Here is a 15,921-nt window from a genome sequence, read left to right on the forward strand (position 1 = left end):
CTATGGAGAAACCTGATAAATATAGTTTGATCACACTCGTTAAAATTTCTATCAAAAAGAAATTGATGGAATATAGGAAAGAGATACTCCTAACATATGCTGGGTCATGTGCCTAATCTGAAGCATACAGATATGGAGAAAGTACCTGAGAACAAAATCTAGTTGTAAAAATGGTCTGGTATACTAGAGTAACTAAAAGGAAACACTAAATGATTCTGTAGGAGTAGCATGTATCTTTTGCAACCCCACCCAAACTAGGAAGAACAGAACTTATAAGATAAGAAATCGGAGGGCTTTGAGGACAAATGACAAGGAGTGACCAAGGAATGTATTTTATTTTAGCAATAAGTGATGATTTTGATGACTCACAGTACGAATAGTTTTCCCAACGAAGTATCAAATATCTACTTTGAAAATTGTGAATCTCCAAGGTCATTCAGAGGACAGACTAGTCTTTAGAAGACTTTATGAGACAGGTGTGTGTTCTAACAGAAATATCTCACCTTTAATACATAATACTTCAATCAAATATGGTGAATGGAGAGCAAATAAAAAGAATAATCCTTTCAATAAATGAAAGAAGGATAAAGCAAGAATCTGTTTTTATCTGAATGAGGACTGGGGCATAAGCATCTAAGGGAACAAGATGTGTACCTCATGAGATCTTCAAGGAAAGGCCTATGGGTGGTTGGGAAAATCTATTGACGCCTTGTACTCCTATAAATACAGAAATTGCACAAGGTCTCTGAAGAATGGTTCTTTAGTTGTTTGATGGAATTTCTAGCATACAAAGAGTGTGGCTCACAAAATTAATCTCAGGCAACTGAGGCACAGAAATCACCTGGTTTAAGAGGTAGCCCAGTTCCTCCAGCATATGAGAGATGAAATTAAAATTAAAGTTCCAGGAAGTCTGTGGTGTTTCTAAAATCTATGTGCCAAGGCTTATGCCAGGTAGCAGACAGATTGGGTCCTCAACTATATTTGCATTTCCAGGGTAGCCACTGAGTATAGACACTCCAGGCACTATTAAAACTTTATGGGAGGAGGGACAGGATCAAGATGGTAGAGTAGGAAGATGCTGAGCTTACATCCTCCCATGAACCCACCAAACTACAACTACATATAGTACCACTCTCTGAGAATGACCTGAAGACTAGCAGAACAGCTCTTGTACAGTTAAGGATATAAAGAAAAAGACACATTGAGATGGATAGGAGGGGTTGAGACACAATCTAGTCAGGACCCACATCCCTGGCATGGTGACCCACAAATAGGAGGAGATATCACAAGCACAGCAGTTCTCCCTAGGAAGCAAGAGGTTCTAGCCCCACATCAGGCATCTAAGCCCTGGGGACAGGCAATGGTTAGAAGAGCTTTCATAACATCTGTCTTTGTAAACCAGTGGGGCTTATGTCTGGGAGAGCTAAAGGGCTATAGGAAACCCAGACTCAGCTCTTAAAGAACTCATGTACAAACTCATTCACTCTGAGACAGCATAGAGGCAACAGTTTGAAAAGCACCTGGTGCTCTAGCCAGCCTGCCATGACACCTCTCAAATGTACCCACTCAAGCTCCAGCCATCTCACCAAGGTAACCATGACCTATTGCACTCCACGACCTCCCTGACCCATGCCTTCTCTAGCCCTTGGAACACATAGTCTATATAAGTGATGCTCCTACACAAGGCCATGGTTTCAAAACCAGGAAAGGTAACTGTTTTGCCTAATTCATAGAAACAAACATGGAAAGTCAAACAAAATGAGGAGACAGAGGACTATGTTCCAAATGGCAGAACAAGATAAAACCCCAGAAAAAAACCCTAATGAAATGGAAATCAGTAATTTACCTGATAAAGAGATCAAATTAATGTCTCACTAAACTCAGGAGAAAAATGAGAACCACATAAACAGCAAGTATGAAGGTTAAAAGACAAAAGTTGTAAAATCAACTTTAACTACAATAAGTACTTAATGGATACATAAAATAAAAAGAAGTAAAATATGATATCAAAAACATAAAACGTGATGGGGGAGTAAAAATCTTATGTGCTTTTAGAGTGCATTTGAACTTAAGTGACTATCAGCTTAATACACATTTCTGTATATATAGATTGATAGATATGAACCTCATGGTAACCACAAACCAAAAACCTATAATAGATACACAAAAAATAAAGAGAAAGCAACCGAAACATAACACTAAAGAAAATGATCAAACCACAAGGGAAAAGACTAAAAGAAAGGAACAGAGAAGAAGTACAAAAAAAGCCAGAAAACAATTCACAGAATGGCAATAAGTGCATACCTTTCAATAATCACTTTAAATGTCAATAAGCTAAATGCTCTAATCAACATCCTAGGGTGGCTGAATGGAAAAAAAAAAAACAAGACCTATCTACATGCTGCCTATAAGAGACTCACTTCATATATAAACACACACACAGACTGAAAGTAAAAGTATGAAAAATGATATTCCATGAGAAATGCCTTGAAAATAAAGCTGGGGAAGCAATACTCATATCAGACAAAATTGACTTTAAGGCAAAAGCTGAAACAAAAGGCAAAGAATGGCATTACATAATGACAAATGGGTTAATCCAAGAAAAGGATATAATATTTGTAAATATTTATGCACTTAATATAAAAGCACCAAAATATATGAAGTAAATATTGACAGACAAAAGGGAGAAACTAATGGTAAGAGTAGGAGACTTTAAATAACACCTCACTTATATCAATAGATAGATCATCCAGACAGAAAATCAATAAGGAAACATTGGTCTTTAAAGACACATCACACCAGATGGACTTAAGAGAAATCTATAGAACATTCCATCAAAAAACTGCAGAATATTCATTCTTTTCAAGTGCATATGAAACTTTTTCCTGGATAGATAGCATGCTAGGCCACAAAACTAATCTCAATAAGTTTTAAAATATTAAAGTGATATCAAACATCTTTTCTGACCACAATGATAAGAAACAAGAACTCAATTACAGGAAGAAAACTGGATAATACACAAACACATGGAAACTAAACAACATGATACCAAACAACCAATTGGTCAAAGAAAAAATCAAAGAGAAAATCAAAAGATACCTTGAGATAAATGAAAATGGAAATGCAACTTTCCAAAATCTATTGGATGCAGCAGAAGCAGTTCTAAGAGAGAATAAATAGTATAGTAATACAGACTTACCACAAGAACAAGAAAAATTTCAAATAAACAATCTTAACTTTACATCTAAATGAACTAGAAAAAGAATAACATACAAAGCCAAAAGTTAGTAGAAGGAAGGAAATAATAAAGATCTAGCAGAAATAAATACAATTGAGACTAAAAAAAATGGAAAAACATCAGTAAAATTAAGAGCTAATTCTTTGAAAAGATATAAAAAATTGATAAACCTTTAGCCAGACTCATCAAGAAAAAGAGTTTCCAAATAAACAAAATCAGAAATGAAGGAGGAGTAGTTACAAATAATACTACAGAAATACAAAGAGACTTCTAAGAGACTTTAAGAGAAGTCTAAGAGACTTCTATGAACAAGTATATGCCAACAAATTGTACAACCTAGAAGCAATAGGTAATCTTCCAAGATTAGAAACATAATCTTCCAAGACGGAATCAGGAAGAAATAGAAAATCTGAACGGACCAGTTATTAGTAATGAAATTGAATCAGTAATCAAAAAACTTCCAACAAACAAAAATCCAGGACCAGATGAATTCACAGGTGAATTCTATCACACATTGAAAGAAGAGTTAATACATAACCTTCTCAAACTATTCCAAAAATATTGAAGATGAAAGGAATGCTTTCTAAATCATTTTATGAAACCAGCATTATTACCCTGATACCAAAACCAGACAGAGACACTACAAAAAAATTACAGGCCAATATTCCTTATGAGCACAGGTGCAAAAATCCTCAATCAAATATTTGCAAACCAAATTCAACAATACATTAAAAGGATGATATATCATCATCAAATGAGACTTATTCCAGGGATTCTAGAATGGTTCAGTATCCACAGATCAACCAACATGATCCACCACATTAACAAAACAAAGAATAAAAATCACATGATCATATCAATAAATTCAGGAAAAGCATTTGACCAAATTCAACATCGATTTATGGTAAAACTCTCAACAACGTGGGAAGAGAGTGTTCATATTTCAGCATAATAAAGGTCATGTTTGAAAAACCTACAGCCTACAGCTTTTCAATGGTGAAAAGCTGAAAACGTTTCTTCTAAGATCAGGAACAAGACAAGGATACCCACGCTTGCCACTTTTATTCAACATAATATTGAAAGTCCTAAAATGTATCTTGTATGTTTTTGATTCTTTGATATTTATTTTAACTGGCTTTATAATTAGCAACATGGTCAACTTTTAAACATTAGCAATATGTATTTAAGAAGAATAATTTCTGGGTTTAGAGTTCTCTTTATTTCCATCAGATTGAGTTTGGTATTGAGGAAGGGACCCCATAAAGATTGGAGGAGAATTGTCCTAACAGACTGCTCACTTCTTACTCCAAGTGGACTAGCCATGACTTGGGTATGTTATAGATTAATATTTGCTCCCCATTTGTCTAGCTTCCAGGAGGAAAGATTTGCCTAAACACAGGTGACCAGTTGTCCTACCCTTTGTTCCTCCCCAAGAAGGTGGACTGAGTTATCTGGTTCGTGAATGACAGCTCTAACACTAGGTCACATTGTAGAATACCATTCAGCTTTATCAGTGTCTTAGCTAGCTTTATCTGTGGCAACAAACAATGTCAATACATCAGTGCATAACAACCACAAATATTTGTTTCTTGCTCATGTTACATAGGAGCTGCAGGCCAGCTGTACCTTTGCTCAGCTCTACTGTGTTTGGCAGAGCCTGGCTATAGCTTGACTCAGCCTGGTTTGGTGTCATATGTCTTTTCAGTTCAGAGATCCAGGCACTTGTATTATCCCTTATCTGAGGCATGCTATTCTAATAGGTGAGGACAAACCTCTCAAATACAACTTGAAGCTTCTACTAAAAAATGGCACATATCACATCTGATTACATCCCATTAGCCAAGGAATACCCCAGGACCCAGCCCAAAGTCAATAAGAGAGGGACATAAACTCTTCCCAAATGATGCAACAAAAACTTACATGACAATGAGTGGGAACATACAACCCTGTCATAGGGAAGAAGCAAATAATTGGGAAATTATACTTCCATTTTCCACAATTACCTATAAAGGAAATATTTTTCTTTCCATCTTCCTGAATACTAAGTGTATCAGCTAAAATAATGGAGAATGCAAGGGTCATTTATGTGATCTTCTAAAAACAAACAAACAAATAACCCCAAACCCCAAACCAAACTAACTCTCATTAATATTTCTCAGTTCTTCTATTTTTTGTGAATGTCATAGGTGTAAAATGGTAAAAATAGAGTTATCATATGATCCAGCAATCCCAATCCTGGGCATATATCTAGAAAACAGCAAAAACTCCAATTTGAAAAGATACATACACCCAATGTTCATAGCAGCACTATTTACAATAGCCAGGATATGGAAACAACCTGAATGTCTATTGACAGATGAGTGGAAAAAGAAGATGCAGTATATATATATATATATATATATATATATATATTTACTCAGCCATAAAAAAGAATGAAATAATGTCACTTGCAGCAATATGAATGGACCTAGAGATTATCATACTAAGTGAAGTAAGCCAAACAGAGAAAGAAAAATATCATCATATCACTTATATGTGGAGTCTAAAAAATGATACAAATTAACTTATTTACAAAACAGAAATAGACTTACAGATATAGAAAACAAACTTATGGTTACCAAAGTGGAAAGGGAGGGAGGGATAAATTGGGAATTTGGGATTAACAGATATACACTACTATATATAAAAAAGATAAGCAACAAAGACCTACTATATTGCACAGGGAACTATATTTATTATCTTGTAATAACCTATAATGGAAAAGAATCTGAAAAAGAATATATGTATATATATATATATATAAAACTGGATTACTTTGCTGTACACCTGAAACATTGTAAATCAACTATACTTCAATAAAAAAATAAATAAAATAAAAACCAAACCAATTCTCATCAACATTTCTCAGATCTTCTATTTTTTGTGTGTCATAGATGTAAAAAGGCATAATATTTTTATTTAAATGTTTCTGATTGCTAGTGAGGCCAGATATATTTTTGTGTGTTTATTAGCTACTTGATTCTCCCTTCTTCTGAGGTGTCTGTTCATATTTTTTACCTATTTCTTAGGTTTTTTTCTGCTGCTTATTGAGTTTTATGTGTTCTTTATATATTCTGAATATTAATGCTTTGATGATTAAATATGTTTCAAATAATATTTCAGACTAAGGTTTTACTTTTCCCTTTTTAAAAAATGATGTCTTTTCCACCTAGAGGGATGGGATAGGACTGGTGGGAGGGAGACACAAGAGGGAGGGGATATGGGGATATATGTATACATATAGCTGATTCACTTTGTTATACAGCAGAAACTAACACATCATTGTAAAGCAATTATACTCCAATAAAGATATTAAAAAAAAAAAAATAAGATGTGAAACTACCTTTGAGTATCTGTAAAGGAGGTGGGTGTAACTGGTTTAAACCCCTTCCACACACTGAGTATATAAGGTTGGGAGCTGGATTAAAAAAAGAGAGAATTTTTAAGAGAGTATTGATGTGTTATGAGTCACTCCCTGCTCTGTGGAAAGCGGGAAAGATCTTTTCCCTCAACTAAATCCTAAAGGAATGGGCTTTAACATGACAAGAGAGCTTGGTATGCATTTCCAAGAAAGTGTGTGACAGAATGGACTTATGTCATACTTATAAATCCAAAGTGGAGGGAAAGAGCAGGGTGTTGAAACAAAGGATATATGAGTATTCGTCATGGGCATGATGTGGGTGAGGTGCAAGACTGAGATGGGATTACTTAGATCCTGCCCAAGAGAACCACCTAGTAAAACAGGGAGTCTTAACAAAAAGAATCAGGAAGTATAGGCACTGGTTGCTTAGGAGTTAAGAGGAAGTCACAGGCAATGAGCTGGAAAGAGATGCCTTTGCAAGCTCAAAGGAACTGCAGTTATAGATACACAGTAACGTGGAGCTGCTCCCCAAGGCACCTCATGAGAAAAACGTGCCAGCTTTAAACACCTCTCATGTGCAGAGAGCACCAACGCTAGACTCACCATACCAACCAAGAGGTCAGACGTCTGGAGGCAGAGGAGCATTGTTGCTATGTGAGCAAAGAGAGAAGCAGCTGACCGCACCTCTTTTTACAATGCATGTGGCAATAAGCTTAAGTTGAGGGAGGGAAAATGTTTTAATTTTAGATGTAGTTTGATTATAAATGAGACTGGATCTGTTACTCACTGAACTAAAATTATTTTTCTTATTGGAAATGTGTATAAGAATTTTTACTATGTGAGAACAGTAAGAAAAGTCATTGACTCTTCCTTGGTTTTCATCCAAGGGTCAGGGGAACAGCTATTCTAGATACTTTCAGGATATCTACTTCCCAAATTCCTAGATTTCATTTTAAGCAAACATGAATGCCAAGACTTCCATATTTATAAGATTGGAAATACCTATTTATGAACCAAAATTGGGTGTTTTCCTTCCCAATTATAAATGTCATAAATTATTTTATTTAATCCTAACAACCAACTTATAAAATGGACTTTACAAAGTTGGAAATTGATGCTCAGAGTGATTAAGAAACTTTCCTAAGCTCACAGTTAATACGTGAATGAGCTACAATTATCACCCTGGGCAAACAGCTTGACTACATCACAAACAGGGCATTTTCTATGCCAAGTTGCCAATTTTTATACCAAGATGTTACCTTATTTTGATTTAGGTGCCCAGTAGGGTGGTTCCTCAACACCTAGAACTTTCTATACTGTATTGCAATTGCTTGTTTAATTCTTTGCCTCCAATTAGGGTCTGGGAATGCCAAGATGGCATCTACCTCTTCCTTGTTGCCTATCTAGATTGTAGCACAAATAAAAGGGATTCAATATACATTTTTCAAAAGAATGAATAAGGAAAAAAGCTGATATAAATTATGTGTTGTGTTATCAGCATTATACTTACCATGGAATTAAATCTTCCCTTTGGATGGCCCTGAGACTGCTACTAGACAGTGCCATTTATGCCTCTTAAACGTTGCAAGTTTCAGTTCGAAATCTGATGTTGAGATCAGGGCAAGTTGTTCAGTTCAGACAAAAAAAGTATTTGTTGAGCACAAACGATGTCTTAGGAAATTTTCTAGTTTCTAGTAGTACAAAAATAAAGACATTTTCTATGTCATCTAGAAACTTACAATCTAAAGACAAATGTAGATGCACACAAAGTTAATTTTCAATATGGCAACTATAAGGAAAGAAGTATGTACTGGTTAACTTATCATGGTCACTTAACACAGGGAAAGCTACCTGGTTGAGAGGGCAGCTGAGATGACTTGAAGCATGAAAAGAAATGAATCGAATGAAAATAGAGGAAGGGTGGTGCTTCAGATATAGGAAACTGCATGCATAGGTGCATGGAGGTGCAACCGTGTAGCATTTCTGAGGAAATACAGGCTATTTGATTTTATTAGGCATGACATGAAGTGGGACTAGAAAGCTAAAAGTGCCTAAATGAAACAAGTAAACGAATCATTTCCTATTGTTCATTGTAGGTACTCTTCTGCATGCCATGACTAACAATGAAATAATAAACATAAAGAGGCCTATTCTTCCAGGGTTAGCAGGAAGAGGAAGAGATGGACCTCGGTCAGCACCCCTGGAGGAGTCTTCCTACCCACCATCTAAGGTCTTGATGCATTGCAATGAATGCTCTCACACTTTCCCCAAAGTATCATCTCATCCAATGAAAAGGACCACAAATAGAAAGTGAGCAGAGCTTTAGTCATGTTGGCAAGGACAGAAATCTAGGTAGGGGACTTTCACCAGAGCAGAACTACCAACTAAGGTCTGAAGTGAGATTAAATAAGGAGGGTAGACACATGATGGGAGCGGTTTAAGATGAGAAGCAGAATAGGTGGGAAAAGTGGTTGTCGGACTAGGTCAGTGTCCTATTTGGACAGTTGAGAAAATAGTGTAACAGCATTAGGCTACTAAAAACTGCTCAGTGACAACTTTCTGCAGTCATTCTTCCTTCCTACTTATGACATGTAGAAAGGTCAAGGACCTACAGCTGAAGGATTAGACAAAAGCTGTGTCAGCTTTGGTTCTAATAGTCCTCATCTGATTAGAGGGTATCCCTGCTTCTTCCTAATGCTTCGGATCTCCAGGGTCCAGATGAGCTGAATACCCTAAGGTTCCTGCTCCTCGCCATCTGACACATCTCTTGGGACTGGGACTGAGACCCCTGTTAGTCCCCATACTGTTTGTACTGCCCCAAAGAGGCCACTCCAGAAAGCTGTAGGGTGACAAGGAGAGCAGGTGAACAAATCTGAATGTAAATATATTTAATTTCTAAGTTTGTTTATTTATTTATTTATTTATATTGTGCTTTTATGCATTTAACAGGCACTGATTGAGTGGAGGGAGAGCCTACCGGCAATGTAATACAAAAGTTACCAATCCAGGCTTTGAAATCAAACAACACTCAGTTTAAATCCCAGATCTGCCACTTCCTAGCTGTGTGACTTGGAGGAGGTTGTGTCTCAGGGACTCCATTTCCTCATCCCTCAGCTGGAGCTATAAATGTTCACCACTAAATGTTATATGGTTTCCATAAGATGCTGCAGGTGCAGAGCCTAGCACTGGGCTTTCAACAGAGTAAGTGCTCAGGACACCATGGCGTTAAGAAAAATTATGATAGTAAGGAGGAGGAGGAAAAGGAGAAGATGAGGCAACATGCTTCATGCCTTCCCACAAAATAGTGGGGGGCTGATATAAAGAGGGGAATGGAAGAGAGGCTCAAGTGTTGGAAAGGAGGAGGAGAGAGGCTGTCAGCTGACTGTGCTATAGCCAACTTTCAGGCTTTGAAATGGATCACAAGTACCTCATATGGAGGAATAATATTTACATTTCTTTCCATTTTCATTCATTAGGCTGGATGATAAATGGACTTCTATTAAATCTCCCACTGACACTAGAATCTCTAGCGAGCGTGTGTATGCTTTGTGTCCAAGTCCACTGTAGCTGTGTGACCCTTACTTATTTAGCCCTAGGAAGTCTTTAATGCAGAGAGTCCTTTAAGGCTCTCCAGTTTGGATGGGACAGTTAAGTATAGTCTGCTCTCCCCACACAGTACGGATGCCCCTGATGTTATTTTCTTCACTGAAACAGGGTTATAATGGGTCATTTCTTCCCTTTGCCTTTTTGCTGCTTTTGAATTATTACAAGAGAGATATTCTCATCACTTTTTTTTTTGAGGAAAAAAGATTCACATAAGAATCTTAGACCTTGTGCTATTTGAGATTCCTTGCCTTATTTATATCAATGATTATATTAGGGTGAAACATAATACAAACCAATAATGCTTTTAGGGGTGTACAATTATTATGTGAAGGGCAGTCATGAGCCACTCCCCTATATACAAAAAGCATGTTAGATTTATGGGTGATGAATAGGATCAAACCCACAACCATTTTGCTGTAAGAAAATTATTCACTTGTTCTGCATGTGCTGGTGGCAGACTTCGTCAGGTTTTGACTAATTATAAGTAGGTAATGCTGGGGTGGGACAGAGGTTTGGGTTAATAGTTCTTCTAGCATTTAGAAACTCTTATCAGGAAGCATATGTAACAACATTTATTATTTTAATAAAAATGTGAAACTGGTCCCAAAATGAATTTGATCACCACACACACCAGATTTTCATGCTACTTGGTCTCTGAGTGCAGCTACTGATTGTGTGGCTTCTGGATCCTGGTGCAATTCCACAGAGACCCAAAGCTGAAGAGGACAAGGGTTGAAGCAAAGCTCAGAGACTGAAGGCAGCCATTCTTCTGGGCATGAGGAAAGAATAGAATCTAGTACTTTCGTTCCTTTGTTATCAAGCAGTTTTGAAATTAGTCACTGGCCACATGTGACTGTGGAACGCTTGGAATGTGGCTGGTCAGAATTGACATGTTCAGGAAGTATGAAATACACACCATAGGCAGCTTCAAGATGGCGGAAGAGTAAGACGCGGAGATCACCTTCCTCCCCACAAATACATCAGAAATACATCTACATGTGGAACAACTCCTACAGAACACCTACTGAACACTGGCAGAAGACCTCAGACCTCCCAAAAGGCAATAAACTCCCCACGTACCTGAGTAGGGCAAAAGAAGAAAGAAAAAACAGAGACAAAAGAATAGGGACGGGACCTGCACCAGTGGGAGGGAGCCGTGAAGGAGGAAAGGTTTCCACACACTAGGAGCCCCTTCGCAGGCGGAGACTGTGGGTGGCGGAGGGGGGAAACTTCAAAGCCACTGGGGAGAGCGCAGCCAGAGGGGTGCGGAGGGCAAAGCGGAGAGATTCCCGCACAGAGTATCAGTGCCGACCTGCACTCACCAGCCCGAGAGGCTTGTGTGCTCAGCCGCCGGGGCGGGCGGGGCTGGGAGCTGAGGCTCGGGCTTCAGTCGGATCCCAGGGAGAGGACTGGGGTTGGCGGCGTGAACACAGCCTGAAGGGGTTAGCGCACCCCAGCTAGCCGGGAGGGAGTCCAGGAAAAGGTCTGGAGCTGCCAAAGAGGCAAGAGACTTTTTCTTACCTCTTTGTTTCCTGGTGCGCGAGGAGAGGGGATTCAGAGCGCCGCTTAAAGGAGCTCCAGAGACGGGCATGAGACGCTAAGGCTGCTGCTGCCACCACCAAGAAGCCTGTGTGCGAGCACAGGTCACTCTCCACACCGCCCCTCCCGGGAGCCGGTGCAGCCCGCCACTGCCAGGGTCCCATGATCCAGGGGCAACTTCCCCGGGAGAACGCACGGCATGCCTCATGCTGGTGCAACGTCATGCCGGCCTCTGCCGCCGCAGGCTCGCCCCGCCTCCTCCATACCCCTCCCTCCCCACCGGCCTGAGTGAACCAGAGCCCCCGAAGCAGCTGCTCCTTTAACCCTGTCCTGTCTGAGCGAAGAACAGACGCCCTCAGGCGACCTACACGCAGAGGCGGGGCCATATCCAAAGCTGAACCCCAGGAGCTGTGGGAACAAAGAAGAGAAAGGGAAATCCCGCCCAGCAGCCTCAGGAGCAGCGGATTAAATCTCCACAAACAACTTGATGTACCTGCATCTGTGGAATACTTGAATAGACAACGAATCATCCCAAATTGAGGAGGTGGACTTTGGGAGCAACAATATATATATGTATTTTTTCCCTTTTTCTCTTTTTGTGAGTGTGTATGTGTATGCTTCTGTGTGTGATTTTGTCCGTATAGCTTTGCTTTTACCATTTGTCCTAGGGTTCTGTCCATCCGTTTTTTTGTTTGTTTGTTTGTTTTACTTAAAAAAATTTTTTTTTCTTAATAATTATTTTTTATTTTAATAACTATTTTATTTTATTTTATTTTGTCTTCTTCTTTCTTTCTTTTTCTCCCTTTTATTCTGAGCCATGTGGAGGGCAGGCTCTTGGTGCTGCAGCCAGGCGTCAGGGCTGTGCCACTGAGGTGGGAGAGCCAAGTTCAGGACACTGGCCCACAAGAAACCTCCCAGCTCCACATAATATCAAATGGTGAAAATTTCCCAGAGATCTCCATCTCAATGCCAAGACCCAGCTCCACTGAAAGACCAACAAGCTACAGTGCAGGACACCCTATGCCAAACAACTAGCAAGACAGGAACACAACCCCAGCCATTAACACAGAGGCTGCCTAAAATCATAATAAGGCCACAGACACCCCCAAACACACCGCCAGACGTGGACCTGCCCACCAGAAATACAAGATCCAGCCTCATCCACCAGAACACAGGCACTAGTCCCCTCCACCAGGAATCCTACACAACCCATTGAACCAACCTTAGCCACTGGGGACAGACATCAAAAAAATGGAAACTGCGAACTTGCAGCCTGTAAAAAGGAGACCCCAAACACAGTAAGTTAAGCAAAATGAGAAGACAGACAAACACACAGAAGATGAAGGAGCAAGGCAAAAACCCACCAGACCTAACAAATGAAGAGGAAATAGGCAGTCTACTTAAAAAAGAATTCAGAATAATGATAGTAAAGATGATCCAAAATCTTGAAAATAGAATGGAGAAAATGAAAGAAACGTTTAAAAAGAACCTAGAAGAACTAAAGTGATGAACTTTAAACTAACAAACAGTGAAGAACAACACAATAAATGAAATTAAAAATATTCTAGAAGGGATCAATAGCAGAATAACTGAGGCAGAAGAATGGATAAGAGACCTGGAAGATAAAATACTGGAAATAACTACTGCAGAGCAGAATAAAGAAAAAAGAATGAAAAGAATTGAGGACGGTCTCAGAGACCTCTGGGACAACATTAAACGCACCAACATTCGAATTATAGGGGTCCCAGAAGAAGAAGAGAAAAAGAAAGGGACTGAGAAAATATTTGAAGAGATTATAGTTGAAAACTTCTCTAATATGGGAAAGGAAATAGTTAATCAAGTCCAGGAAGCACAGAGAGTCCCATACAGGGTAAATCCAAGGAGAAACACTCCAAGACACATATTAATCAAACTATCAAAAATTAAAAACAAAGAACAAACATTAAAAGCAGCAAGGGAAAAACAACAAATAGCACATAAGGGAATCCCCTAAGGTTAACAGCTGATCTTTCAGCAGAAACTCTGCAAGCCAGAGGGAGTGGCAGTACATATTTAAAGTGATGAAGGAGAAAAATCTACAACCAAGATTACTCTACCCAGCAAGGATCTCATTCAGATTGAACAGAGAAATTAAAACCTTTACAGACAAGCAAAAGCTAAGAGAATTCAATACCACCAAACCAGCTTTACAACAAATGCTAAAGGAACTTCTCTAGGCAGGAAACACAAGAGAAGGAAAAGACCTACAATAATAAACCCAAAACAATTAAGAAAATGGTAATAGAAACATACATATCGATAATTACCTTAAATGTAAATGGATTAAATGCTCCAACCAAAAGACATAGACTGGCTGAATGGATACAAAAACAAGACACGTATATATGCTGCCTACAAGAGACCCACTTCAGACCTAGAGACACATACAGACTGAAAGTGAGGGGATGGAGAAAGATATTCCATGCTAATGGAAATCAAAAGAAAGCTGGAGTAGCAATTCTCACATCAGACAAAATAGACTTTAAAACAAAGACTATTACAAGAGACAAAGAAAAACACTACATAATGATCAAGGGATCAATCCAAGAAGAAGATATAACAATTGTAAATATTTATGCACTCAACATAGGAGCACCTCAATACATAAGGCAAATACTAACAGCCATAAAATGGGAAATCAACAGTAACACAGTCATAGTAGGGGAGTTTAACACCCCACTTTCACCAATGGACAGATCATCCAAAATGAAAATAAATAAGGAAACACAAGCTTTAAATGATACATTAAACAAGATTGGTTTAACTGATATTTATAGGACATTCCATCCAAAAACAACAGAATACACACTCTACTCAAGTACCCATGGAACACTCTCCAGGATAGATCATATCTTGGGTCACAAATCAAGCCTTGGTAAATTTAAGAAAATTGAAATTGTATCAAGTATCTTTTCTGACCACAATGCTATGAGACTAGATATCAATTACAGGAAAAATCTGTAAGAAATACAAACACATGGAGGTTAAACAACACCCTACTTAATAACCCAGAGATCACTGAAGAAATCAAAGAGGAAATCAAAATATACCTAGACACAAATGACAATGAAAACACAACGACCCAAAACCTATGGGATGCAGCAAAAGCAGTTCTAAGAGGGAAGTTTATAGCAACACAATCCTACCTCAAGAAACAAGAAACACCTCAATTAAAAAACCTAACCTTACACCTAAAGCAATCAGAGAAAGAAGAACAAAATACCCTCAAATTTAGCAGAAGGAAAGAAATCATAAATGTCAGATCAGAAATTAATGAAAAAGAAATGAAGGAAATGATAGCAAAGATCAATAAAACTAAAAGCTGGTGCTTTGAGAAGATAAAACTGATAAACCATTAGCCAGACTTATCAAGAAAAAAAGGGGGAAGACTCAAATCAATAGAATTAGAAATGAAAAAGGAGAAGTAACAACTGACACTGCAGGAATACAAAGGATCATGAGAGATTGCTACAAGCAACTCTATGCCAGTAAAATGGACAACCTGGAAGAAACGGACAAATTCTTAGAAATGCACAATCTTCCGAGACTGAACCAGGAAGAAATAGAAAATATGAACAGACCAATCACAAGCACTGAAATTGAAACTGTGATTTAAAGTCTACCAACAAACAAAAGCCCAGGACCAGATGACTTCACAGGCGAATTCTATCAAACAGTTAGAGAAGAGCTAACACCTATCCTTCTCAAACTCTTCCAAAATATAGCAGAGGGAAGAACACTCCCAGACACATTCTATGAGGCCACCATCACTCTGATACCAAAACCAGACAAAGATGTCACAAAGAAAGAAAACTACAGGCCAATATCACTGATGAACATAGATGCAAAAATCCTCAACAAAATACTAGCAAAAAGAATCCTACAGCACATTAAAAGGATCATACATTATGATCAAGTGGGGTTTATCCCAGGAATGCAAGGATTCTTCAGTATACGCAAGTCAATCAACGTGATACACCACATTAACAAATGGAAGGAGAAAAACCATATGATCATCTCAATAGATGCAGAGAAAGCTTTCGACAAAAGTCAACACCCATTTATGATAAAAACCCTCCAGAAAGTAGGCATAGAGGGA

The 15,921-nt window shown here is 38.4% G+C and overlaps 1 long non-coding RNA gene across 1 annotated transcript in view; it reads right to left on the bottom strand.

The window, feature by feature from the left end:
* The window catches only part of LOC137764116 (uncharacterized), a 60,372-nt gene extending 48,426 nt beyond the window's left edge, over positions 1 to 11,946 (bottom strand). Inside the window, exons 1-2 of the long non-coding RNA XR_011073916.1 lie at positions 11,766 to 11,946; positions 8,149 to 8,329 (exon numbers count right to left, since the gene is read on the bottom strand). This is a non-coding gene — a long non-coding RNA (uncharacterized lncRNA). The remainder of the gene's footprint in view (positions 1 to 8,148; positions 8,330 to 11,765) is intronic.
* Positions 11,947 to 15,921: the final 3,975 nt, after the last annotated feature.

This window comes from Eschrichtius robustus, chromosome 4 (genome assembly GCF_028021215.1).
Source record: "Eschrichtius robustus isolate mEscRob2 chromosome 4, mEscRob2.pri, whole genome shotgun sequence".
NCBI lineage: Eukaryota > Metazoa > Chordata > Mammalia > Artiodactyla > Eschrichtiidae > Eschrichtius > Eschrichtius robustus.